At 53.4% G+C, this 17,829-nt stretch overlaps 2 non-coding genes across 2 annotated transcripts; one reads left to right on the plus strand and one right to left on the minus strand.

The window, feature by feature from the left end:
- Nucleotides 1-7,656: 7,656 nt before the first annotated feature.
- TRNAA-UGC lies at nt 7,657-7,729 on the plus strand. Its single transcript has one exon. It is a non-coding gene; the product is annotated as a tRNA-Ala (tRNA).
- An 8,603-nt stretch (nt 7,730-16,332) lies between these two features.
- Nucleotides 16,333-16,405, minus strand: TRNAV-AAC. Its single transcript has one exon. It is a non-coding gene; the product is annotated as a tRNA-Val (tRNA).
- Between the last annotated feature and the right edge of the window lie 1,424 nt (nt 16,406-17,829).

The raw sequence follows: 17,829 nt of genomic DNA on the forward strand, positions 1-17,829 counted from the left end.
AGGCAGGTGAGGGGCAGAGTTTTGGGGGGCAGGTTCTGGGCAGTATGAGTGACATTATTGGCCCACTGGGAGGACTGGAGGACTGGCACTGGCCCTAAGGTAAATTGTGGTTGAGACCCTGCTTTAAGGGATTGGAGCAATGCTGGAGAGACTGACGGGCAGGGAGCTGGGGAGCTGTGTGTGCCCCAAGGAGAGTTGTTGTTGTGCTCTGGGGACACAGAGTGGGGGTGGGGAGTTTGTAAACTGTGGTGTTTGTATAGAGATAAAGTTTACTAAGCCCCAGGTTAAAAACTGTTCCTGCTCTGGGCTATACAGGACACTCTCTGTTGTGAGTGTAGGTCAGTGGGTGAATGTTTCCTTGTCGGATAATAGGTTTGTAGTTCCAATCCAAGTGATTCCCTTTAAAAACTTTTTCAAAGGAAAATCGATTTCCAGACCCATCTCCAGTATGTTCAGGAGTTCGCTGAAGGGGGGCAGGGGGCTTGAAATGAATTTAAACACTCAGCATTTTCCTGTGCAAATGAATAAAGACCTAGCAGACCTGTCCAGCAGCTGAAATCAGTTCCAGTCCTCGGCGTCTCTAAGAGGGACACTCGGTAGCTGAGGCATGTGGGACACCTCTGTGGTGAGGACAGGTGAAAAAATGCTGGATTCAATGAAAGCTGAGCCCATAGGAGGGGAAGGTGAACGGCGGCACCACACAGGGTCATAACACTCAGACACGGGGCTTCGCTGTCACTGCCCCTGTGTTTTCCATTATTTCTATCCTAAGGAACACACCCTCCCCCTCCCCCTCCCCCTCCCCCCCACACTGTCACACACAACCTTCTCCCCTTGAGCCCCATCCCACCCCTCCCCCTCTCCCCCACACACGCCATGGGACACAGCCTCTCGGTGACTCACCCAGATGGGGGCTTGTCTCTGCATCTCCCCAACAGGGGAGCAGAGAGCCGAAAGGGCCACAGGAGACCAATGGAGCTAGGCAGGGATAGAAAATACTTCCCTTCCCAAGAGTCCCATTAATCTCACCCATGAGACATTCCAGCACCGGGTGGGCTCAAAGCACCAACCTTCCCCTCAGCAACGGAAGGGGGAACCAGCTCTATCACATGGAAGGAGGCTCCCCACCTCTGCTGCTGCCATCCTGCAGCCTTTAATATGGATTTGTTTTAGCTAATGCAACCCCCCCCCCCTCCGCTAATCCATCCATGAAACAGGGAGACAAGCTCCTGAAAGCAGGCTCCAGTGGTGCAATGGGTTAGTGCCCAGTACTTACAGAGCAGTGCTGAGTGGAGTCATGCTGAGGTTGTGAGTTCAAACCTTACCTACAGCACTAGTTTCCTTTAAGCAAATGGCTTCTGCCAATCATTTTGCCCTGCAGAAAATACAATTGCAGCTCAGAAGACACCGAGGTCCCCTTGCTTTACAGAGAGCAGGGCAGAGTCCACAGATCTACCAGGCTCTGCTCTCCACCAGCCGCCTGTGTCAGGAGGGGTCAGGCAGAGCCCAGAGCACTGCCCCCGACTCCCCCTCAGTCTTTGCTCCCCAAACCACCTGTGTGCTCACCCTCTTCGCTGTGAGACTCAAACCCTGCCTGGCTTTCTGTATGTTGGGTTTTTGTTGTCTGTCGTGTTGATGTGCATGTGGGTCCTGTGTGATTTTTGTGGATGCCTTGCATAGTTTTGTGTGTGTTTGTGTGTGTGTGTGTGTGTGTATGACTTTTGCATGCAGATTGTTTTTTGCTAAGTATTCTTTTGGTATGTGGCTTTTGTGCTTTCCTGTTGTGGGCTTTTGCTGTATTTTTTGGTGTGGATTTGTTCTATGTTTTGTGTGGCTTTCCCTTATGTGTATATGGCTCTGTGTGCTGTGTGGGTTTGGTTTTTGTTTAGGTCTGTGTGGGCCTGTGCAGTCTGTGATGTTCTCTTTCTCTCTAGTTGTCTCTCTGTTTGTATCTTCATGTGTAAATTCACTGGAACTTTTCAAACTCTCCACAGCTTTGCCAATTTTCACCAGGAATTTTACTCATTAACAAATTCTCACTTGTTCCCTACCAATTGGTGACCATTGCCCCAGGGGCCTGTCAGTCTCAGAGTCCTGATTTCCCATTGGCCCTTCCCCCTTCTATTGGGACTGGGAACTAGCCAACCAAAAAACCCCACTCAGTTTTAGTAAAGTGCCAACAGTCCCCTTACACAAACCAGCCCTGTGAGGGAGGAAGAGCTCAGTGGTTTGAGTATTGGTCTGCTAAACCCAGGTTTGTGAGCTCAGTCCCTGCGGGGGCCACTTAGGAATCTGGGACAAAAGTCTGTCTGTAGATTGGCCTTGCTTTGAGCAGGGGGTTGGACTAGATACCTCCTGAGGTCCCTTCCAAGCCTGGTATTCTATGACAGGGTCACCAATGTTCAGAGAAACTAGCACAAGCTGGTCCCACGGTGTAATGGTTGGCATGCTGAAATCTGAATTCAAATCTCAGTGGGACCTTGTGGTAAATCCCTGGAGAACCAAGTGCTTTCCTGTCTCCAGCTGTATAAGAATGAGTTGTTTACCTTGTGCTGAGTGACTCATACCCACTGGAGCCAGGTCTTTGGTTGGAATGGGATCTAGAAGTGACTATGGTTTGACTGGGTGTTTGGGATTTCTGATGCCCACAAGTTTGGCCCTTGTGCTTTCTACCACACTTTTCCTCTTGCCCACATGGCGCTTGAAGGAAGGAGGGTCAGGGCCAGGTTTCATAGTCAGGGAAAGGCAGGAGGGAGGAAGAGTCCCAGGCTGGAGCCCAGCACACCTCTCCTCCTCTGGGCACCTAGGACAGAGGCGGCTGGTGCTGACAGCTCCAAGGGAAGCTTAAAAGCCACAGAGCAACCGAGGGCAGGGCCAGAGGAGAGGAGAACCATGCCTATGCGTGGCCAGCAGACAGCCACAGAGACACCCAGCCAGGCTGCTCCCTGCTCCCTGGCAAGGCAAACACCCACTGAAAATCACCCACAGCCAGCTGCTGATGTGGCCAACATGAGAAGTTGGTAGGAAATCAGGGCCAGCCCCCCTGGTGGGGCCTCTTACCATTTCCACTCAAGGTGCTGACTTTGGCAGTGGGGCAGGAGATTTTACCCAAGAGGCTTTTCCCCAGCGGGCGAGAAGCAGAGAAACACCCAGGCTCCCAAGGTGCTATGTAGCAACCCCCTCAAGCACAGGGACAGGGGACAGGAAGAGGGAAACTGCTCCACACGCTAGCCCGGGCAGCCACCCATTTTCTTTGGCAAGTCAGGAACGGCAAAGGTGAGACTGGAAGCACCTGGGGCTCATGCCCCAGCCTTTGTGACGCCCACCCCCCAACTCCTTCCCGGGGCTCTAGCTGAAGCCAGAGCATTGGCCTGAGCGGCCAAGAAGAAGTTCCAGCCCTGAAGGGAGCAGGACGTTCAGCACAAAGGTAAAACTGCACAAGCACAACCACGAAGGGACATGAACCCTCAATCGCCTGATCCGAAGTCAGACGCCTTATCCGTTAGGCCACGTGGTCACAGGAACAAAACCTCTCCAAGCACTGATTTGGAAAAGGCAGACACTGTGTTTCTCAGGTCCTCTACTGAGGGGGGCCGAGACTCTCTGGGCACAAGAAGTCGAGTTCCCAGTGAGATGTGAGACAATTCTCTGGAGCCAGGTACAGGACTTGGCAGGGAGGCTCAGGCATGAGGGATTGGGGTGCAGCGGACAGACCAGCTGTCTAGGTGCTTAGATTTGGTCTCACTGAGGAGGAGGAGGAGGAATGCTGCTGATAAGCAGTGGCTGTGGAGAAAAAGTGGGCTGTCCAGGCTGCTCAGGTCTCCTTCTTCCAGCTCCTCATCTGGCTGAGCTGCTCCACCGGCCTGGACAAGTCCTCTGCATGCTCAGCAAATAGCCCAAGAGCCATTTCTGCCCAAACCTGTGCTGGGGGGTGAGCTTCTGTCTTCCCTGTCCCATCTGCGCTAGAGCAGACCTCTAGATTGAGCGGGACAGTCAACAACTATTAAGGCTAAGATTATATAAAGGGGGTAACAGAATTTGTGACTTTCCGAGATCTCAGTGACATTTTCCACCTCAGCCCTGGGGCAGCAAGACTGGAGCTGTCGGCCGGTGGGGGCCTCACAGCTATCAGCCACCAGTGGCGGAAGGGACTCCCACAGGCCCATGCCACCACGGATGGACCCCAGAGCTCCCAGCTGCTGTGGGTGGATCCAAGAGCTCCCAGCCACCACATGTGACAGGGGGACCCTGGAGCTCCCAGTGGGATGACTGGGTTATAAAGTCCGGTCAGCCATGCTGCGGGGCTCAGGCAGGCTGGTCCCTACGTGTCCTAGGGCACCGCACTGCACCCTGGAACTGGCCAGTAGGTCCCCCCTGCTGCACCGCTGACCAGGAGCCGCCTGAGGTAAGTCTGTACCCCAACCCCCTGCCCCAGCCCTGAACACCCCCAAATCCAGAGCCCCCTCTTGCACCCCAGAGCCCTCACCCCCCTGCCCCAGCCTAGAGCTTCCTCCCACACCTGGAACCCCTCATCCCTGCCCCCACCCCAGAGCCATCACCCCGTCCTGGACCCCGACCCCCTGTCTCAACCCACAGCCCCCTCCTGCACTCTGAATCCCTCGGCCCCACCCTGCAGCCAGGAGCCCCCTCCTCCACCCCAAACCCCTCATCTCCCCACAGCTCCCGCAGGCAGACCCTGGAGCTCCCAGCAGCCATGGGTGGCCGGGGAGCCCCCACAGCCCCACCCCACTGCGTATGGACCCTGCAGCTCCTACGAGTGGACCCCAGAGCTCCCAGCTGCTGCGGATGGACCCAGGATTTCCCAACAGGCCTTGATGGCGGGAGGACCCTGCAGCCCCACGTCATTGCTAACAGACCCTGCAGCGCCGAAGACCCTGGAGCTCCCGGCCGCCCCAGGCAGGAGAGGAGCCCCCAGCGCTCAGACACCGCAGGCAGAGCCGGGAGCTCCCAGTCACCGGGGGGGGGGGTGAGGAGAAGCCGCAGCCCCCGGCCATTGCAGGTGGCCCCGCAGCTCCCAGCCGCCATGGGCGGACGCCAGAGCCCCCAGCTGCCATCAGGACCCCGCGGCCCCAAAGGGCAGGAACCGTCACCCCGCGACCGGCAGAAAAGAGCCGTGCGCGGAAGCCCCTCGCGCCCTGTTACCCCCCCGGTGCTGCGGCTTCTCGCCAGGCGGGAGGCGGCGCCGCTGCTGCGGTCTCGGTTCCTCCGCCCGGCAGCGGGACCCGGCCCCGCGCGGCCTCGCGCCGCTTCTCGCGGGCAGCGCTGAGCTCTGAGCGCACAAGGCCCTGGCGGCTCCGCCCCGCATTGCTATCAGACAACGTCACCAATGGGAGATGAGCCTGTCAGAAACATCAGTTGGGGAGGGCCCAATGGGAGACCAGCTTTCAGAGACACACCCCACATGAGGGCCAATGGGAGATCAGCTGTAAGAAAACACTAGGCAGGCCAAGGCACCAGCCAACCAGGAACCGCCCCTGATCTCAAGCACCCAGAAAGCCACGCCTCCACCTGTCCTATGCCCCACAGCAGCAGCCACCACCAAGAACATTTCTGTCACTCCTCCCAACAACCCCCAAAGAAAGAGTCGCAATTTCCCTCCCCCAAGCCAACTCTCAATTTACATAAGAAACTCCTCCAAAAACAGGAAAACCAACCTACCTTCCCCCCCCCACAGCCCCTTCCCCATGTCTGGCAACACGCTCCAAGCTCAGGGTGACCACACACACTCCCCGTCGGGGCAGGCTCTGCTCAGCCCAGCTCCCCACAGCCTGCACTAAACATGTGGGGCCCAACCCCAAAACTTACTCATATTTTACCCCAATGGCCCCAAACTGCCGCTTTTAATATGCAAATAAGGTGCTGCCACACTCAGGCCATGCCCCAGCTCTCCAGTGGAGCCACCCGGCAGAGAACCAGGTGATATTTAAATTAGCCAGGACGTCGCTCAGTCATTGCCCTCTGCTCCCAGCAGGTGGCGCCGGAGAGCTCCGAGCTCGCTCACTTCCCTTTCACGCGTCGGCTTCAGCCCCTGGGTTACAAACGCACCAACCGGGGAGCAGGAGTGCGGGGCTGCTCCAGGGTGACCAGATGTCCCATGTTTAAAGGGACAGGCCAGTTTGGCTGGACTTTTACTTATATAGGAGCCTATTACCCCCCACCCCCATCCCGTATTCCACAGTTTCTTCAATGTCACGCTATGGGGCAGCTCTGCGGGGACGGACTTGCACACTTGGGAGCCATCAGCCGGATCTGCGTGCCTGGGAAGCTGCGTCCCTCCAGAGGCGCTTGAGAAGCCAAAGGGGCCGTGGGTGAGTTTGTGATGAGGTGAGTGTGCAGTGTGGAAGTGGGAGGGTGGCAAGAGGAGGTTTTGAGAGGAAAAAAGGTGCTGCTGAGCTGGTAGGTGAGCGCAAGGTCCCAGGCGGGTGTTGTGTGAGGAGCTGTGTAGGCCCGGAAAGGCGTCGTGCTGGGCAAGGGCAGGTGAGGAGGGCCAGGGCTTTCCAGGGCTGTTGCTGCGGCCAAAGCCTTTGGGAAGCAGAAGAGGACCAGGGGTGTTGTTGCCTGCTGGGGCCCATGCGACGGTGTAGGTGTACGCTGACCATAGCTGGTCTGTGGGAGCAGGGGCCACTCACTGTGCCCCTTTCCTCGTTAGTATATTGGTGAGTATCCCCGCCTGTCACACGGGAGACCGGGGTTCGATTCCCCAATGGGGAGGGTGACCCCTTTTGAAGGGGGGACAAAGAAATCCCTGGCCAGCCCACCACATGCCTTGCATTCTCCTTCCACGGCCACTTCCCTTCGCACCCCGAACTGATGACTTTCACCTCCAGAGAGACAACTACCTCACAAGGACACGCTGGCCCTAGCCAAAGCCTCCCCCTGGCCCAGCTTCGGGGCCTGCACGTGGGGGCACGTTTCAGAGCGGCAAAGGGAAATAGGCTGGCCAGGGCCATGAGGACAATGGCCCAGACAAACGGGGAGGGACTTGGTCCAGGGGTGGAGGAAGACAGAAAAAGGGACAGGCATGGGATTGGCTTCCTGTCTTTTTTCCTTTGCTCAGCATTTGACCTGTGACTGTAATGGGGAGGCTTGAGAAAGACCTGTGGCCGCCGGCGAGGTAGGTGGCCGCCCCGAGAGCGCAGAGCTGAGCATTTTCCGCTGGGCTGCTGCCTGTACCCCTAGCGCCTGGCCGTGATCGTATAGTGGTTAGTACTCTGCGCCCGTGGCCACAGCAACCTCGGTTCGAATCTGGGTCACGGCATTGCTTTTTGGTGGGGAGGGGCTATCCTGCAGCATGCCTCGTGGTTTTTCCATCCTGGTGTTACAGAGATAGTGTACTTTCTTTCTTTCTTTTAATAAAATCCTTTTCTTTTTAGAACCTGATAGATTTCTTCCCTTGTTTGGATTTTCAGGGGAAGGGGAGGGGGAAAAGTGAATCCCTCCTTGTTTGATTCAAGGAGTTTGAATCAAGGTATCTTTCCCAACAACTAGGAGAGGGGGAAGAAGGTGGGGGAATGGTTTATTTCCCTTAGGGTTACGAGTCAAGGAGTTTGGATTTGTGTTCCCCAGGGAACAATGCGGGGAACGATGTGGCCTCCGTTATCAAATGGATGGATCGAGACACCACCTGCCAAGGTAGGGGAATTAGCTCAAGTGGTAGAGCGCTCGCTTTGCATGCGAGAGGCAGCGGGATCAATGCCCGCATTCTCCAGGGAAGGTTTGGGGGAACAGCACGTGTGCTAGACACTGGAATTTCTAGATGGTGGCAGCTTTACCAGATCTAAACTAGGATTTAAGTTTAGAGGAGCCCATGCAGGTCCCCATCTTGTGGACGCTAAAGTTCAAAGTGGGGAATAAACCTGTGACAGGGGCGATGCCCGCATTCTCCCAGCCTGTCGACTAAGGGCTCCTGATGAGCGTGGTGGACAGGAGAGTCGGCCGTCTGACTTTTGGCCTTGCTGCCCGTAGCGGTCAGGCCAAAAAATCAAAAGCCATCCTCCCCAGGCCCACAGCCACCCAGGGGCTCCTCTGCACCATCTTGCCTCCACGAGTGCCGCACTCTGACCAGCTGAACCAGGCAAGCCACGGGAAACTTCTCAAGGTCTTCCCCTTGTGTGGGCTTGGATGCGAAAAGCACCTGGCCGTTCATCAGCTGTTGCAAGAAGTGTGCAGAGTAGGAGTAGCGATGGGGCTGTAGCTTTCCACAGCATCTCAATTTGGGCAGCTTTCCATTCCCCTTTTCTGTGTAATGTCCCTCCCATGGGTTTCACTTGCGGAGCTGTACGACTCTGGCAGGGTGGCCATTTAGAAAGCTTTTCCTTGCTTTTCTTTTTTGCCTGGACCCAGTGTTAGGACCGTTTGGGTGTTTCAGTGTGTGTGTTTTCCCATTTGGAGGCATTTGGAAGTTTGGAAGGGGAGCCGAAAGAGGAGTCTTTTTCACAAGCAAGTTGGCTTTCTGCACAGGTAGGGCCCTTGGCCGTAAAGCTTAGCTCCGTCAGTGCATCTGCATGGGGTTCCTCCAGTGCCTCAAGAGCCCGTGCTAAACTCTCGGTGTGGGCGTTTGGCTTGCGCCAGTCAGAGTGCGGTGCCTGCGTCTTCCCAGGGCCGGCTCCCGTGAGGCGCGCATAACTTGGGAGGAAAGGGGTAGAAGAGAAAGCAAGTGAAGCTGACTTCGAGTGGTGGTGCCCCTGGGCGGAGTGGTCCTCCTGCTCCTTCCTGTCAGAGGGGTGGGCTTGGGGGGTCTCGCTGTGGGCGGTGGGAGGATGGTGTCCAGGGAAGTCCCAAAGGTCACCCTGCGCCGGCGGAGTGTGAAGCCTCTCCCCTAGGTTGGGGTGCCGAGTATTAAGCCTTCCTCTGTGGCTTGGGCTGGGGAGCGTGATCCGGCGTCGGGTACATTTGGGTGGAGCTGGCGGCCGGCAAGAATTCGGGCCATCAGGTCAACCCTCTGTGGACAATGGGGGCGAGCCGGCAGGCCTGCGATTTTGGCTTCGCGGGCGGGCAGCTCAAGCCTGGCCTCCTATGAGCCTGGAAGGCAGCCAGCCGGGCTCACCCGTCTCGAAGTTCCTTTCAGGCAGCAGGTGGAGCGAGGAGCCCAGGGAGGGGAGCCCAAGGAGGTGTCAGGAGCTTGGTCCTGCCCAGCGCCTGCACCCAGCAGGGCTCTTGCCCACTCCCTGCCCACCTGGTTTTGGCCTCTGCCATCCCTAGCAGTCAGCCAAAAGAGCAGAAGCCACCCTCTCCCTCCCAAAATGGCCAGCATGGGGCTTGAACCTATGACCTTGGTGTTATTAGCACCATGCTCTAACCAGCTGAGCTAGCCGGTGGACAGCAAGCCCTGCCTTGCCTGACCCTTTTGGAAGGAGTCACTGCCTGACGCGGGGAACGATGTGGCCTCCGTTATCGAATGGATGGATCGAGACACCATCTGCCAGGGTAGGGGAATTAGCTCAAGTGGTAGAGCGCTCGCTTCGCATGTGAGAGGCAGCGGGATCAATGCCCGCATTCTCCAGCAGCAAGGTAGCCCCAGGACCTTCTCTTCCCCTTCTTTTAGAAGCCATGGACAGTAAGCCGGCTCAGCTCCTCCAGTGGCCTCCATCCCTCTCCCCGCTTGGCTTCCCAAAAAGCCAGCCCTTGCGGAGCACAAAGCTCTTCCTCCCCGGCCCTTCTCCCCCTTGCGCTGACTGGGCGGCTGGAGACAGCTGGGGGAAGTTAGCTCAAATGGAAGAGCATGGGAGAAGTAGTCAGACCCAGACACACATTCTCCAGCCTGCTCTGCTCTGCTTTGCTCTGCTGGGCTGGGCTCTAGTGGGGAACCTGCACCTTTCTTTCTGAGCTCTCACTGGAGCACAATCCCTTTCCTCCTCCCTCCCTGCTAGTCTACGTCAAGCTCATTGGCCGGGAGGGAGAGCCACTCAAATACAGAATTACTCACATCCCAGGGGTCCATGAAGGGAATGAGGAGATGGGCGGGGTGGCACGCGATACCAGCTCAGCTGAGACCGTGAGACCTCGCAGCCTCCTGATCTCGGGCAGCATGGCAGCCGTGGAGCAGAGCAGAGCACGCAGACAGCTTGGAGACAGCCAAAGTGGGGAAGGGCTGCGTTGGTCTGGAAGAGGGAGTCGGTGGCTGTCTATCCTGGCGGAGGCAGGGTCGTTTTGCTGTATGCTGGGCCAGGGGCCAGGGAGTCTGCTAGAGTTGCTGAGCTGGGCCTGCTCCTGGCTTTCCTTGGGTTAGAGGAAAGTGGTGAAGATAAGAACGGCCCTCCTGGGTGAGACCGATGGTCCATCTAGGCCACTATCACGTCTTCTGACAGTAACCGATGCCAGGCACTTCAGAGGCAATGGCCAGAGCAGGCAATCGTCAAGTGATCTATCCCTGCGTTGTCTTCTGAAGCTTGGTGCTTGTTTCAGGGGCTAACTCTCAGCCCAGACACACTCCAGGGAGGGAGCATTGGTGTTTGTGCCGAGGAGCGTGGCTGGGACTCGGACCCCCTTCCCCAGCTCTGGGTAGCGCCCCCCCTCCCCCCCATTTCAGGCTGTGTTCTGCTTAAGGCCACAGAGCCCTTGCCTTTTTTTGCCCGGTGCCTGAGAGTCAGGCCAGCTGCGGGGAATTAGCTCAAGCGGCAGAGCGCTCGCTTTGCATGCGAGAGGTAGTGGGGGGCCATGCCCGCATTCTCCGAGCCTGTCGACTAAGGGCTCCTGATGAGCGTGGTGGATGGGAGAGCCGGCCATCTGACTTTTGGCCTGGCTGCCCGTAGCGGTCAGGCCGAAAAATCCAAACCCACCCTCCCCAGGCCCACAGCCACCCAGGGGCTCCTCTGCACCAGGGCCGGCTTTAGGAAGCGCGGGGCTTGTACTCACCGGGTGGTGCTCCGAGTCTTCGGCGGCAGGTCCTTCACTCACTCCAGGTCTTTGGCGGCACTGAAGGACCCGCCGCCGAAGTGCCGCCGAAGACCAAGAGCGCCACCAGGTGAGTAAAATTTAAAAAGGCGCCTCTAGCCAGGGAAGGGATTCTCACTGGACGTTGGGCCCTCTTAGGCGCGGGGCCCGATTCGGAGGAATTGGTGGAATAGGCCTAAAGCCGGCCCTTGTCTGCACCATCTTGCCTGAGCGAGTGGAAGTGGAGCCTGGAACTGAGCTGAGGCGCTGAGGGTTATTTGCTCTGCGCGCTTCACACGGAGGTAAAAACACGGGGCACAGATCTTTGAGCACAACCCTTGTCCTGAGGAATGGAGGGGGCTGCACAAAGAGAGACTGGCTCTCCCTGGCGGGGCTGCAGCGGCTCTTCACAGGGTCAGTCCCACTGGCAATTCGTACCAGAGTTTTAAAAGCCTCCTTTTCTGGCCTTTAGGGAGACTGGCGGCCCCAAACTTCCCAGAAACCATCATAGCAAGGCCAACCTGATGACAGACACCTGCTCAGCACCCCAGGGTGCAGCCCTGAACTCCGGCAATCAGCTACGCTCAGCTGCCCACCCAACAAGCATTACACGCAGGAGCTTTCGTGCCCTGCGTGTTCAGGTTACTCCCAGCGCCAGCTTTAAACTCCGCTGCTCAGTTCTAAGCTTCGGCCACACGGGGGCAGCCCAGAGCTCAGCCAACGCCTCCGGTTGCTGGTTGCGTTTCCCGCTCCTCGTGGCAGGTTCACACCCCGCAGGCAGATCTCTGAATCGGAGCCGAACAGTTCCCCAAATCCAGCTGATGGGAGAGAGTTTTTCTGTGGGTGCAGTTAATCCACTTCCCAAGAGGTGGCAGCTATGTCAGTGGGAGAAGCTATATCGGTGGGTGTGCAAGCTGTGGTGTTTGCCACATTTAAGAAGTTTAATCAAACCCCATTTTTAAAACCACCTGTGGTCTGGGAATGGCAAAGGACCTCGATGAAGCAGGGTCTGTCCTTCAAAGTGCTGGACATCACGATTCCATACTCCTGTTGTCATGGGGATATTGCTCAGTGTTAGAGTGCTTGACTACAGTTCAAGTAGTCCTCAGTTCAAACCCCCCTGTTGTCTTATAACCCTCTTTCTTTTTTTAAAAAAAAGAAAAACATTTCCATTTCCATTCTCCATTATGTTCAGGGGTTCCTCTATACAGGAGTGCTTGATATCAATGTAAACACTCAACATTTCGCTGTCCAAATGCATAAAAACCTAGCGAAGCTGTCCATCAGCTGAAATCAGTTCCAATCCTCTAAGTGTCTAGTTTATGTTTTCATCAGTTAAACAAAGGTATCAAATGAATGTACATTTGCAGATCCCTCTTCTCCAGGAGCTGTGTTGTGCAGAAGAACAAGAACCACATCCAGTTGAATTTCAGGAGTCTGATGACAAATGTTCTGAGGGCTGGAAAAAAATGCCTTCTAGTGAGCTATTGAATGAGCTCAACCTGTTTAGCTTATCAAAAGAAGATTGAAAGGTGACTTCATTGAAGTGTTGAAGGGCCTTAATGGAGAGAAAAGGTTGTGTATTAAAGGACTCTTTAATCTAGCAGAGAAAGGCATAACAAGACCCAGTGGCTGGAAGGTGAAAAGAGACAAATTCATATTACAAATAAGACACAAATATTCAACAGCCAGGATGATTCACCGCAGGAACAAGCTACCAAGGAAAGTGGTGGATTGTCCATCTCCTGATGTCATTTAATGAAGACTAGATGCCTTTCTGGAATGTGTTTGCTCCAAAAGTAGCTATTGTGTCATACAGGAGGCCTGTGATATGCAGGGGGTCAGATTAGATGCTCTAATGATCTCTTCTGGCCATAAAGTCGACTAATTTCTGAAAAACTGAGTGTAGCATTGGGAGCAGCATCTGATGTTTTCCTGTCTAGCCGGCTTGCTTCCTAGAACGAACGCTCCTTGAGTGGGGTGATCCACAGGGAGTAGCTCAAACCTCCACAGTGCCTGGCCAGGGGCAGGACATTAGCACAGCAAGGGAGGGGTGTTGCAGTGACATCACAAAGATTTTTTGCAGGACCTCAGACTATTGATCAAAGGTGGTGGGGAGGTGGTGACCTCACAGAGAGATGCTGACAGCCAGGCAGGACAGGGGCGAGGGGCCAGGGAAACCTCAGAGACCCCTGTGGCTTTGCTTCAGCAACTCTCCTTCTCCAGGTCTCTCTTTGAGGACTGAAAGAGTATTTGGGTTCACGGACATGAGTGCCAGGAGGAACCTCTTTTGAGTTTTCTCCTTCCCTTTTCCTGATTTTACTAGAAAACAGCCGTCCCTGTTTAGAAGGTAAGAGCCTCCTCGAGGTTTGAAACCAGTTCAGTCTGATCCATCTGGTGACAAAGTCTAAGCATGGAAAACACGAGCTCAAGGAGGCAGAATTTTATTCCGCACCTGGGATTTTGTCCCCTAGAATCACTAGGGACATTAGGGTTTGTCCTTTGTGTTTCACCTTTTCCTCCGTCCCTTCCTCCTTTCTCTTCTCTTGCTTCTTTTGTCCTTTCACCTCTTTCCCTCCCAACACCAAGAGCGGGGTGTGTGTATGTGTTGCGGGGGAGTGTTTGGCAGCTCCCACTGTGGGAGGTCCACCCAAAAATGTGGGGCTGAAATAGTGCTCGGTCAGTGATCCCCACCAGTGATCTGGGCCATCCTTTGGGCTCCCTGGTGAGAACCCTCAGCTTCCCGTCCTCAGTCTCTACCCTGATTGGCTGAGCAGGGGGTTATTGACAAGGAGGAGACTCAGGTCCTTGTTGTTCTCTTTTAAGACCAAGGAAATAAGTCAGAACCAGTCATATGTTTGATGAATTTTGCTGCTTCTCTGCATTAATGGTCTCTGAGCAGTTCATGATTCTCTCTAACATTGCAGTTCTCCTCACATACTTGCTGAATAATTACTGTGCAGTGTTGTTGGTCTGGAGCTCATCTGAGAGCACTTTATTCAGGTCATTCAATGGATGAAATTCAAGATCCGATGGTTAGTTTGAAAATCAGGGCTCTTAGGTCCTATTCCCAACTCTGCCACTGGCTGGCTGTGTGACCTAAGATAAGTCAATTCTCCTTTCTCAGCCTTAGCTTCTCCCTCTTTCAAGTAGGGATTATAATGATCCACTCCTACCTACCTCACGGTGGGTGGGGATCCATTGGAGAGTGTCACTAGGAGTAGTGCATAATATGAGGTGTCCTATCACATTTACTGAGAGCAGATTATAACATAATAGACTAGCTGAAAGACTATTTCATTTGTATTTTTTTTATTTTGCAATTGTTAAGAGCAGCAATTACTTAGCTCAGACTGAAGCATCTTATCTAATGTTTGTGGTCTAAGTGTCTCCCCTCTGTGTGTGACAAGACAATTTAACACACTCTGACAAACAGGAGATGCTTTTGTTTTGCAACAAAATATTTTTGCAAAGAACTTTCATCCCACTTGTTTTGATTTCGAGAAACAAACTGGTTTAGTCTGAAGGGGATTTTCTGACATTGAGCAGGTGCAGTGTATCCCGTGACACCCGCCCGCTATACGGCGGCCCCTGCTGAGGGCGCCCTTGCTGCAGCTGGTTCTGCTGGCGCCCTGTGGTTGCCCTCGTTCAGCCAGGAACAAGCCTCAGGTGAGCTGAAAAGAATCCTGTCCAACCAAATCTGGCAGCTGCCATCATGTAGCCCAAAGTCCCCACACCTGCCGGGGAAACAAACCAGCCACCAGAAAGTGGTCCATTGTCTCACGCGGGGCCAGAGCCTGACACGGCATCTGTGGGCAACCATTGCTCTGAACACGCCGGCCATGCACACGCTGGCCGATTCCTATGAAAGATGTCACTGCACGTCTCGGTACTTAAAAGGTACCTGTGCCACTGGCAGTGAGTTCTGGGGACAGTTGCTCACTTTCAGTGAATGTAACTGTACGTAACTGTATGTGCAGCTCTGTGCAGTCACATTTGATAGAAGTTTGGTAATTAAATTATACAAGAGGGTCAGATAAAGTGGCTACTACCACCACTATGTTTTGTCCCGTGAAGCTTTTACAGCCATTCTGAGGGGAAATGGGCCCTTTGCCCACAGAAATGGTCTATAGGGGATGGCTGCAGGCAGCAGGTCGAGAGATAATCTCATCAAAATGATTTGACTGCTGGGCAATGCAATCAAAATCACTAAAGGAATGTCCGGGGTTTCTATTGGAACTTAACTTGCCTGCCCCTGGCTGGCTCTGGTTGTACAAGATGGACGTGTAATCGGGGTTCAGTTGTGTAAAAAAGAGTAATCGCAGTGCAAGGGATGTTAGGCAAAGGAGAACTTTGTGTGTGATGATGTAAGGTTTTAAGGACCTAAACTGACACTCATGGTTTGTAAAACTCTTGTTTTGTAGGTTTAAGATGAATTGGTTTGGTTCTGCTTTGTTGGGATTTTTTTATAATGCCACTGAAAATCCATTTGAATCATTCAAAGTGGAAAAACTGTCAGACACCTTTTGCCAGACACAGGTGACTAGTGTTGTTTGGGGTTGGGATTTAGCATTTAACCCTTAAGGTACCTCACTACTCTATAAAGTTCAAGACCAAAGTTATGGTTGTAGTAAGGGGCAGCCAGAACCAGAAGGCTGGAGAAAGAAACATTGGTTGGACAGATGGACGGATGGACAAACCGAATAATTAAGCCTCTGTTTTAAAAAAAAAAAGGCTTAAAAACATTAAAAGGAAAAAAGGGGCAAAATGTTTCCCCGTTTACCAAAATACCTCAGCCTAGATCTGCCCTTGGGGTTTGGGGGCGCCGATTCCAGGGTTCGCCTAGGGCACCAGTTGCTGGTAGCTAGTCTAGAGCTGCCCCTGCCCAGAGGCCTTTATTCCTCCAGCCTGTGAGGATGGGAGGTGGGGGGGGGGGTGTCAGGAAGTTGCCCCTTCAATCCCACACACAAAAGGACCTTCTTAGGAAAGGCAAAAATCTTGAAAAGAAAAAGTAACATCAAGAAGGACTTCAAAGACAGAGCTTTTTAAGATCTCAAGGAATAGTTGAGTGTCTCACCAGGGACTTGAACCCTGGACCCTCAGATTAAAAGTCTGATGCTTGGCCCACTGAGCTAGCCAGATTCCCAGAAAGAGTCAGCAACTTTATGTAGAGGAGAAACTACTGAAGAAAAAGAGAGTAGGAAACAATAGAGGAAACCTGCTGGTCTCTCTCCCCACAGCCCTAGCCCTGGCCTGCTCCTCCCGCCAGCGCCCTGAGGCATTTTGCCAGCACCATGCCCCAGTCAGCTCCACCATCCCCAAACGCTAGAAGGTCCAGCTCAGGAACCTGGCTGCTCTTACAGCCACCTCTTCTGCCCTGACCAATAGGGAGGAGGATTGAGGGACAGGCCAGTAGGAGCTGGGAAAATTAAGCCTACATGTTTCTGCCTGGTTTTGAACCAGGGACCTTTTGCGTGTTAGGCAAACGTGATAATCACTACACTACAGAAACTCTGTCCTAAGATACTCCTCCTCCCTTCATAAAAACATAAGAATGGCCATACTGGGTCAGAATAAAGGTCCGTCCAACCCTGTATCCTATCTGCCAACAGTGGCCAATGGTGGGTGCCCCAGAGGGACTAAACCTAACAGGCAATGATCAAGTGATCTCTCTCCTGCCATCTATCTCCACCCTCTGACAAACAGAGGCTAGGGGCACCATTCCTTACCCAGCCTGGCTAATAGCCATTCATGGACTTAACCTCCATTAATTTATCTGCAAAAAGAAAGAGGAGTATTTGTGGCTCCTTAGAGACTAACAAATTTATTTGAGCATAAGCTTTCGTGGGCTAAAACCCACTTCATCGGATGCATGCAGTGGAAAATACAGCATGAAGATATATAGATCTAGATATACACAGAGAACATGAAAAAATGGCTGTTGCCATACACACTATAATGAGAGTGAGCAGTTAAGGTGACAAGTATCAGAGGGGTAGCCATGTTAGTCTGGATCTGTAAAAGCAGCAAAGAATCCTGTGGCACCTTATAGACTAACACCTATTAGTCTATAAGGTGCCACAGGATTCTTTGCTCCTTTTACAGTTAAGGTGAGCTATTATCAGCAGGAGAAAAAACCTTTTGTAGTGATAATCGGGACGGCCAATTTCCAACAGTTGACAGGAAAGTGTGAGTAACAGTAGGGGGACAAATAAACATGGGGAAATAGTTTGACTTTGTGTAATGACCCATCCACTCCCAGTCTTTATTCAAGCCTAATTTAATGGTGTCCACTTTGCAAATTAATTCCAATTCAGCAGTCTCTCGTGGGAGTCTGTTGTTGAAGGTTTTTTGTTGTAATATTGCGACTTGTAGGTCTGTAATCGAGTGACCAGGGAGATTGAAGTGTTCTCTGACTGGTTTTTAATGTTATAATTCTTGACAAGTGATTTGTGTCCATTTATTATTTCATGTGGAGACTGTCCAGTATGGCCAATGTACATGGCAGAGGGACATTGCTGGCACATAATAGCATATATCACATTGGTAGATGTGCAGGTGAACGAGCCTCTGATAGTGTGGCTGACGTGGTTAGGTCCTATGATGGTGTCCCCTGAATAGATATGTGGACAGAGTTGGCAACGGGCTTTGTTGCAAGGATAGGTTCCTGGGTTAATGTTTTTGTTGTGTGGTTGCTGGTAAGTATTTGCTTCGGGTTGGGGGGCTGTCTGTAAGCAAGGACAGACCTGTTCTCCCAAGTTCTGTGAGAGTGATGGATCGTCCTTCAGGATAGGTTGTAGATCCTTGATGATGCACTGGAGAGGTTTCAATTGGGGGCTGAAGGTGATGGCTAGTGGGTTATGTTCCTTTCTTTGTTGGTCCTGTCCTGTAGTAAGTGACTTCTGGGTACTCTTCTGGCTCTGTCAATCTGTTTCT

Source organism: Mauremys mutica, unplaced genomic scaffold (assembly GCF_020497125.1).
Source record: "Mauremys mutica isolate MM-2020 ecotype Southern unplaced genomic scaffold, ASM2049712v1 Super-Scaffold_100099, whole genome shotgun sequence".
NCBI classification, from domain to species: domain Eukaryota; kingdom Metazoa; phylum Chordata; order Testudines; family Geoemydidae; genus Mauremys; species Mauremys mutica.